The sequence below is a fragment of the Taudactylus pleione genome, unplaced genomic scaffold, assembly GCF_031769625.1.
Source record: "Taudactylus pleione unplaced genomic scaffold, aTauple2 ptg001123l, whole genome shotgun sequence".
In the NCBI taxonomy this organism is placed as follows: Eukaryota; Metazoa; Chordata; class Amphibia; order Anura; family Myobatrachidae; genus Taudactylus; species Taudactylus pleione.
In genome coordinates, this window is record NW_028285524.1 from 2367170 (window position 1) to 2375264 (window position 8095).

Sequence of the window (8095 nt, forward strand, 5' to 3'; positions counted from 1 at the left end):
CAATCATTGGCCAGCTCATAACCACCTGACCCCCCTTAACCCATTTAATCTGCCTAGTAACAAGGCTGTCAAGACAGCCAATCAGCAAAAATCCCAGGATTCTTATCTCACTCATGTTTAGGCAACCTTCGTTTTCTATAAGACCTCCATTGGCTTATTGCTAATCAAATATCTCAACACCCTTACTTAACTTAGCACTTAACTTATCTACTATATAAAGAGACGGACACCATAGCAGCTTGGATAAAAGGTCACAGCTTTTATTTCCGAATTAATTAATTCACCTAACCATAGTGGCCAGGAGACACTGCATACTCAGTTCTAGCTTTCAAACTGACACAGACGGGGAACGACTAAAACGTTCCCCCTAAAGACGCACTTATGCTGTGAAGATCTCGCCTCCCTTCTGGGCCAGCCTACTCCGAGCGCTTCCATACAAAAGCGCTCAGGTCCCCTCGTACGAGAAGGACAAACTCGTCATGTTACATTGAGGTCCAGCGTCCCCACAACGCTCTTTTGCGCCACAATAAAGCTACTGAGATGCAGCGTTCTCCCGTCAAAGCCAGCCTCAAATTGAGACTGGCCCGCCACCAAGAGAAAAAGCTACTAATGCAAAAAGGCAAGCAACTCCTTCAAAAACAAACCTAAACCCAAATTATTAAAATGAACCCCGTCCGGACGAAAAAATCTAGCTAAATCTGAACCCCAAAAGCTATGCCTGACTACCAAGCCACCAAAAGACAAGACATGTTTATTCAAAGCTCTGTTCACCTTACGTCTTGCCCCTATCCAAAACCTTGTGGTCCCGCTCACCACGCCATACCAGCCGCGGCACAATCTCAGACCATACAATGTGCACCTTTGGCCACATCAAACGAACCGCATCCACCAACTCTCTCAGCTGAAAAGACAACTCCAAACCTTTCAATTTACATAGATCATTCCCACCAACATGCAGGACCAGCCAATCAGGTACTCCCCATTTCGCTGCAGATGCCACCAACAAATCACGCACAGATGCACAAAGCAGACCACGCACACCTATCCAGCGAACTTGCCTACCACCTAACAATTCACTCGCCCGTCTAGCCAAACCATGCCGTTCAGCCCAAAATATATAAGAATGGCCGACCAGCCAAACCTGCCCGTGAGCCACCGCACCTGAACACCCTGACCGTGAGCCACCGCACCAAAACCAAACCAATGCACAACAAAATTAACACATAGCAACTAAACTAGCAGGGATGCCAATGGGGAAACAGGTAACCCGAGTGAAGGAGAAAAACTAAAAAACCTTCCCCGTGAACCAAGTTGGGCCAGATGATGGTCCCCGGGAGGAAAAACTAAAAAATTCCTTCACACCCCCACTTATCGAATGCTAACCATTCGTTAACTGGGCGGTAAACAACGTTTTCGGGTTGGCGCAGGAGCGCACCTATAGCTTATCGCAGCGAACGTACGTCTTATATGCAGTGGATTTCCACCTCCCAATCTTTTGAATATCACTGCTGGATGCCCCTGCTAATGCTGCACTAGTGGCAGCACCTATCTTGAAGGAATGAGTCCCGTAACTGGAGCCATCTAAGCCTTTAACGCCACTAAGCTACGCCGAAGAACAGCAGCAAATTGAAATTTGGAAAGAGGGGACAAATTTGAGTGCACCAACCATTGGGCACCACCTACCGGACGATTAGCCATATACAATGCTGCGAGTCGCACCGGGCAAACAGAGGCGTCATCCTGTTTGTGCAAAGTAACCCACTTGCCCCGGCCTAACTGATCCGTCTTGGAAAAGCGTAGTCTGCACAAAACGGATGACTCCTGAAACACGATGTCACCCATCATGAACCCTGAGGACGCCGAGGACTTGCTGGAAGCTACAACCTCACTGACCCTAAAAGCCCCAAAAAACGTGACTGCAAAAGCTAAGCGGAACAGCGAGGTCTCAAAAGAATCTGAAGCCACTCTGTCCTTAACACCCAGCAAGCGAACAAAGAGATGGAGATCGATGGGCCTGCGAGGGTCAGCCCTGGCGGGAAACTCCTTGGCCCAACCTTTAAGGGCCTTAGAAAGGAGGAATGATTTGGTGGGGTCTGGTAAACCCTTTAACTTACTGAAAAAGGAAATACCCGCCAGGGCCGAGGACATGGAAGCCTTGGAGCGACCACGCTGGTAATGCCCCCAAACGAACCAGGATATCAATTTGGAGGATGACTTACCTAGCTGGTGGCTTTGTGAACAAAAAGCCTGCCAGTCTTGCCACGATGCAGAATACGCCCTCTGAGTTGCTGGAGCCAGCGACCCCTGCGCCAGGCCCTCTATACCGGCCTGATAATCTGCCATACAAAAGGAGGGAAAGGTGACCCAGACGCAGCAGCCGTCGGCGCCAGCAAACGGAAACGGGAAAATTGAAAACGGGACAATGCATCAGCAATCTCATTCCGCACCCCAGGGACGTGCGCGCGCGAAACCGAATGTTGGCCTCTAAGCAACGCAACACCAAATGCCTAAGGAGGCGCAAAGCCGGGGGGGAGGAAGAACGCTGATTGTTAATGGCCTGAACTACCCCTAGATTGTCGCACCAGAAAACTACGTGCTGACTAGCCAAACGCTCCCTCCATAGCTCGACTGCTACTACAATAGGGAAAAGTTCCAACAACAGCAAATTACGAGTAAGACCTTCTAAATGCCATTCAGGCGGCCAGGGCGCTGCGCACCACTCTCAGTTAAAAAAGGCCCCAAAACCCCAGGAGCCAGCGGCATTAGTGAAAAGTTGCAGAGTGGCATTCGCCACAGGAGCAGAAGGCCAAATGCGCTCACCATTGAAACGAACCAGAAAACTGGACCAAGTCCGCAGATCCTCCTTAATTTCAGAAGACAAACGAACATAATGATGCGGCTGGCTCACCCCGGCCGTGGACCTCTCTAACTTTCTGCAAAAACCCACCCCATGGGAATAATGCGACAAGCAAAATTAAATGACCCCAGTAAAGACTGAACCACGCGCAATTTAACGCTATCCGCTCCTAAACAAATCGCAATCTGATCGAGCAACTTAATGACCTTGTCACGCGGCAAGCGACAACAACCCGCCACCGTGTCTATCTCTATGCCCAAATAAGAAAGACAGGATGAGGGGCCCTCGGTTTTGTCATGCACAACAGGAACTCCTAAGACCCTAAACAAAGCTGTGGTGGAAAAAAGGAGATCCGTACAAACCTCACTCCCTCCTGTACCTATAAAGAGAAAGTCGTCAAGGTAATGCGCAACCCAGTGATGTCCAGTGCCCGCTACTATGCACCAATGTAGAAACGAACTGAACTTCTCAAAATAGGCACAGGAGACCGCACAACCCATGGGCAGACATTTATCAACAAAGAAATCCCCTCCGAGTCTAAAACCCATATATTGCATTGCTTCAGGGTGTAAAGGTAACAAGCCTAACAAGCGAAATGCGGACTCAACATCCAATTTTGCCAGCAAAGCGCCCGGACCGAAGCTACGAACCAGGCCTAAAGCATCATAAAAGGACTGATATGCAACACTGCAAGCCGAATCGGGTATAGCATCGTTGACCGAATTACCGTGGGTGTAGGATAAATGCTGAATCAAACGAAACTTCCCAGGCGCCTTCTTAGGAACTACTCCCAATGGCGAGACGCAAAGGTTCGGCAGAGGAGAACAAGGGAAAGGGCCCTCCATCCTGCCCAGTGAAACCTCCGCGTCCACCTTAGCCCGCAAAACTTGAGGAAAATCCCGTGCAGAGCGCAAATTCCGGGGGGCATTAACTTGGAGCAGGCCAGAAATAGGTAAACTGAAACCAAATGAAAAACCATCCAAAAGAAAAGAAGCAGACTCTCTATCGGGATAAACGCGCCAACCACTTGGAAAGCTCCGCCAAACGGATAGGCGACCTAGCCTTAACTAGCTGTCTTGGAGCTATCGGCCCTATCAGAAACCGCTGCTCTGGAGCCCCGACGGCAATCCCTGGCCGTGTGCTCCCCGTTGCAAATGCGGCAGGAGTGACGAAAATGACAAGAGGCGCCCTGGTTGCACCTCGAGTCATTGAAAGCAAAACACTTCCCCTTCGTCATCCCCGATGCACCAGGCCTAGATAAAGCAACCTTACGTGGGGGCACTACGTCCAAAGGAGGCCGCCGCTGCTGCGAAACCTCGAGCCAAACATCGACATCTTTAACCCCAAATGGCACTATGCGACTGCCCTCATGCTTACGTCTGAACTGGCAATCATAATCCTTCCACGATGTGCCCCGTGACTGGGCGAACATATCATGCACCAAGTAAATGTACCTGATAACATTCTGATGCTCCTCCGGTCGCGTTTCTAAATAACACGCCGCAAAAATAAGCATGCCTTTTAGCCAGGAATTATATCCGCAGAAAACATCTTCCCCAAGCCCTCCCGGCTTTTTAGCTTGAGCTAATCCCTTCTTCATCTCATCCGTGAGGGTGAAAAAATCTACGAATTTACCCATGCAAATCTTTTCCCTTACGCTTTTTCGCAAACCCCGAAGGACAGCAGTATTAGCGCAATGTACAGAATCCACTCCTGGCGGCGGTTCAATGGGGCCTGATGCCTCACCTGTTTTCTTCTTTCCCTCAGTTTTTTTAGCTAAACGCCGCGCAACCAATCTAGCAATCTTGTGCGGGCGCCCCGGGGAACCAGACGAGTGAGAAGATGAGGCAGAAAGAGAGGATGAAGATGAAGACATATCATACTCACCACCGCCCTGGACAGGAACCGAATTGCCTGGAGCTTCACGCGGAGGGTCCACCGGAGCTCCCTCCGGGTCCACCTCGACGTGCACAGGAGCTGGAGCCACGACAGCCGGAATGATCGGAACATCCACTGCTTCTGAAACTGTACCAGGTGCGTGACCAGCAAAAACCGGAATTGAACAATCAACAGGCAGGGGGGTGTGTGTGGAAGGAAGAGCGGGAGAAGGGTGGTGTAAAACAGCAGGGACAGAGACAGTTGCAGGAAAAGCAGGGGTAGCAGAGGCGGAAGAAATAGAGGGGGGGTGACAAAGTAGGCACGGGGGGGTGGCCGAAGGGGGGGCATGGGTAAAAAAGAGGAGGTAGGATGATGAATGAAAGGAGCGGGAGGGGGACAGGAGTGCCAAGGTGAAGGGCTGGAAAAAGAGGGAGGCTGCCAATAAGGGAAACCGTAAGGCAGGGAGGAAGCCATGAAGGAAGGATATGAGGAAGGTGGAGCAGCAGAGACAGCAGGAAAAATAGGGGGAACAGGGCCAGAACTCCAAAAAGGCTCGGACCCTGAAGAAAAAGGGGCGGGGGAGGGGTAATGAGGGTTGTAAAAAGAAGTGGCAGGCAAGGAACTTTCCATTAATGGGACATGCTGTTGTGGGTAGGGGTTGTAGACTGAGGTGTGCACCCCCGTGGAAGCCACCATGGATGCTCTGGCTGCCAGCGGGGGTGCAGGGACAAACTGTGTGATGGCAGGGGGTCCAGGTCTCACCACCGCAGCGGCACTCAAGATGGCCGCCGGAGTGGAAATGGACGCCAGGCCCGCCGCATAAGCAGGGCCGGGCGGCCATGCTGGAGCCGGCATTGAGGCTCCCGCAGGAGCTGGGGAAAGATCCGGAGAGAAGCGTGGGGGGGCGGGGCCACCCGCCGCTACCTCCACGCACGCAGGCAAGGCCGCAGAGACAGCGGGGGAAGCGGGAGCACCAGCGCCCGCCGCGACTACAAAGCAGGGGGAGACAGTATTACAGGTAAGGGATAATGAACGGGAAGCAGAGGGGGGGACAGGGCTGAAGCGGGGGGAAAGCGGGCACAAAGAAGGGCTGGCAGAGGCAGCCCTGAGGGGCCGAGCAAACTCGGCCAGGTACCGTGGAGGGGGAGCATTTCTCCTAGGACGAGGCATGCTAACAAGGGGGTAATGACGAACGAAATAAAGCACAGATACTTACAGGGGTATTCAATATGAAACGTTAACTTCACTGTCGAAGTTAACGTTTCATATCGGAGTTTTCTTCTGCGTTGTCTGGTGCGTGCTCACGCTTATCCCCGTATTCAATATAAAATTAACGAAAACGGGAAACTCCGAAGTTGGATTTGCATAAAGTTACAAATTTTTCCTTAAAATAATTGTAAGACCCCCCTAAAGTTGTAAAAACATGGGGGAACACTATGGGTACCTCCGTTTTAGCCTTTAATTGAAAGTCGGGGATTTAAATAGCCGCAGCAGGTGTTTTTTTCCCGACATTGAAGAAGTGATGCAGAAGAGCACTTAGGTTATTTTTTTCGTTTTTTTAAGTGGTCCCATCAAATTTGGGGTACATGAAAATGGGTACTAGCATATTTTGATGTCCCTAAAGTCAGTTTTTAAAAATTCTGCATTTGTGCACCTGCCGCTATAATTCTATTCTTCAAAACACCTGCCGCCTACATGCAGAATAGCCCTGAACCTATTTCCCTATTCTTAAACAATTTTTTCCCATTTTTTTTTGACACAGTTCTTTTTTAAATGTCATTCTCAGGGGTGCAGGCTATTTTTTTTAAGCCTGCACCCCTAAACCCCAATTCTGCACTTTTTTTCGACACCTATTCAATGGTGAAAACTTATCACCGTTTTTTATCAAAGACTTGTCAAAACTGCGATAAGTCTTTGAAATTGAATAGGGTGTAAAAGTAAAACCTGCGATAATGACGTCATAATTGCGATATTAACGCAAAAACGATGTTATCGCACCCATATTGAATACCCCTGTTAGCCTGAGACTCCAGAATCACAAAGAGGCAGATACTTTACCCTTCACTTCTTTTATAACTTAATTGAAGGAACACCCACAACTGCATTCATTGGCCAGCTCATAACCACCTGACCCCCCTTAACCCATTTAATCTGCCTAGTAACAAGGCTGTCAAAACAGCCAATCAGCAAAAATCCCAGGATTCTTATCTCACTCATGTTAGGCAACCTTCGTTTTCTATTATGCTACAATCTGTGCTGTTCCACAGATGACGTGCATAATCCTCATGATTAACTAGGCTGTGCAATGGCATAAGACGTGTATTGCACTGTGCAATACACGTCTTATGCCATTGCACAGCCCAGTTAATCATGAGGATTATGCAAGTCATCTGTGGAACAGCACAGATTGTAGCATAATTAGCATCCATAGCAACCAATAGGGACACAGGGCCTAATTCAGACCCGCTCACGAGCGCTGAGCGCTCTCAAGCGGGTCGATGGTGCCCTAATGCGCATGTGCACGATGGAGGGAGCTCCGTCGTGCGCATGCGCGAGACCCGCATAGCGACAGCCAAGCTGTCGCTATGGGTCTCGCACCAAAGGGGGCGTGCTGTCGATGGTGAGGAGAGCACGCCCCCTTTGGTGGGCGTGCCGGGGGCGTTGCTGCCCAGACGGAGGCGTTCCCATGGGAATGCCTTCCGTCTGGAGCCGGCCCCACTGACACCACTAGTGATGTCAGTGGGAGTGCTTTTGGCTCTGATAGAGCCAAAAGCACTCCTGGGCTTGGGGCAGCGAGACCCTACCGCAGGGTCTCGTCGCAAGGCCGATGGTCGAGATGGTCTTGACCATCGCGACCATCTTTTTGGCAGCTCGCATAAGCTGTGGGTGGTCACCCACAGCTATGCGAGCGGCCAGGAGGCCGCTCCATTTTTAGGTAGGAGGGCCCTGATTCAGAGCGAGCGCTCTGGTCAGAGCATCTGGCTCTGAATCAGGCCCACAGTTCCCACTACTTATAAAGGCAAACCACAGACCCATGGACACCTCCCCCCCGAGGAAGGGCAATTGGAGGTCGATACGTGTTGGGACACCCCCACTGACTTTCAGAGACACTCCTGGAAGCTGCTGGACATATAGGAGCACCGTGCTCCAGCCACACATTAGAAACGCGACTCAAAGTTACAGATTGAGCCAGTAGACGTACGCCAACCTGGCAGAAGAGGAGAAGTCCGCTTTAGACTACACTGCGACTGCAGACAACGAAGGAGTAAGCCGGGTTAATGAGACCAGATTCGTCAGGCACCAATAAAGCATAACGGAAGCAGAGTTTGCAGACTGCTACAGTCTGAACCTACAGAGTGC

General features: G+C 50.6%; 2 pseudogenes; both read right to left on the reverse strand.

Moving 5' to 3' along the window:
- Nucleotides 1–1435: 1435 nt before the first annotated feature.
- Nucleotides 1436–2343, reverse strand: LOC148453654 (uncharacterized; annotated as a pseudogene).
- Nucleotides 2344–2722: 379 nt separating this feature from the next.
- Nucleotides 2723–4733, reverse strand: LOC148453655 (uncharacterized; annotated as a pseudogene).
- Between the last annotated feature and the right edge of the window lie 3362 nt (nucleotides 4734–8095).